The following is a 1,174-nucleotide window of genomic DNA, read 5'->3' as shown; positions in this document are numbered from 1 at the left end:
GCACTATCCCCCCCAGGAACACCAATGATGGGGCACTATCCCCCCCCCAGGAACACCAATGATGGGGCACTATCCCCCCAGGAACACCAATGATGGGGCACTATCCCCCCAGGAACACCAATGATGGGGCACTATCCCCCCAGGAACACCAATGATGGGACACTATCCCCCCCAGGATCACCAATGATGGGACACCATCCCCCCAGGAACACCAATGACGGGGCACTATCCCCCAAGGAACACCAATGATGGGGCACTATCCCCCCAGGAACACCAATGATGGGGCACTATCCCCCCAGGAACACCAATGATGGGACACTATCCCCCCCAGGATCACCAATGATGGGACACCATCCCCCCAGGATCACCAATGATGGGGCACTATCCCCCCAGGAACACCAATGATGGGGCACTATCCCCCCAGGAACACCAATGATGGGGCACTATCCCCCCAGGAACACCAATGATGGGGCACTACCCCCCCCCCCAGGAACACCAATGGGGCACTATTCCTCCCACTGACACCAATGATGGGGCACTACCCCCCCCAGGAACACCAATGATGGGACACTATCCCCCCAGGAACACCAATGATGGGGCACTATCCCCCCAGGAACACCAATGATGGGGCATTATCCCCCCCAGGAACACCAATGATGGGGCACTATCCCCCCAGGAACACCAATGGGGCACTATTCCTCCCACTGACACCAATGATGGGGCACTACCCCCCCCCAGGAACACCAATGATGGGACACTATCCCCTCCAGGAACACCAATGATGGGGCACTATCCCCCCAGGAACACCAATGATGGGGCACTATCCCCCCAGGAACACCAATGATGGGGCACTATCCCCTCCAGGAACACAAATGATGGGGCACTACCCCCCCCAGGAACACCAATGATGGGGCACTATCCCCCCAGGAACACCAATGATGGGGCACTATCCCCCCAGGAACACCAATGATGGGGCACTATCCCCTCCAGGAACACCAATGATGGGGCACTATCCCCCCAGGAACACCAATGATGGGACACTATCCCCCCCAGGATCACCAATGATGGGACACCATCCCCCCAGGAACACCAATGACGGGGCACTATCCCCCCAGGAACACCAATGATGGGGCACTATCCCCCCAGGAACACCAATGATGGGACACTATCCCCC

The sequence above is a fragment of the Rana temporaria genome, chromosome 1, assembly GCF_905171775.1.
Source record: "Rana temporaria chromosome 1, aRanTem1.1, whole genome shotgun sequence".
Classification (NCBI taxonomy): domain Eukaryota; kingdom Metazoa; phylum Chordata; class Amphibia; order Anura; family Ranidae; genus Rana; species Rana temporaria.
Note: the sequence above shows the minus strand (reverse complement) of the source record.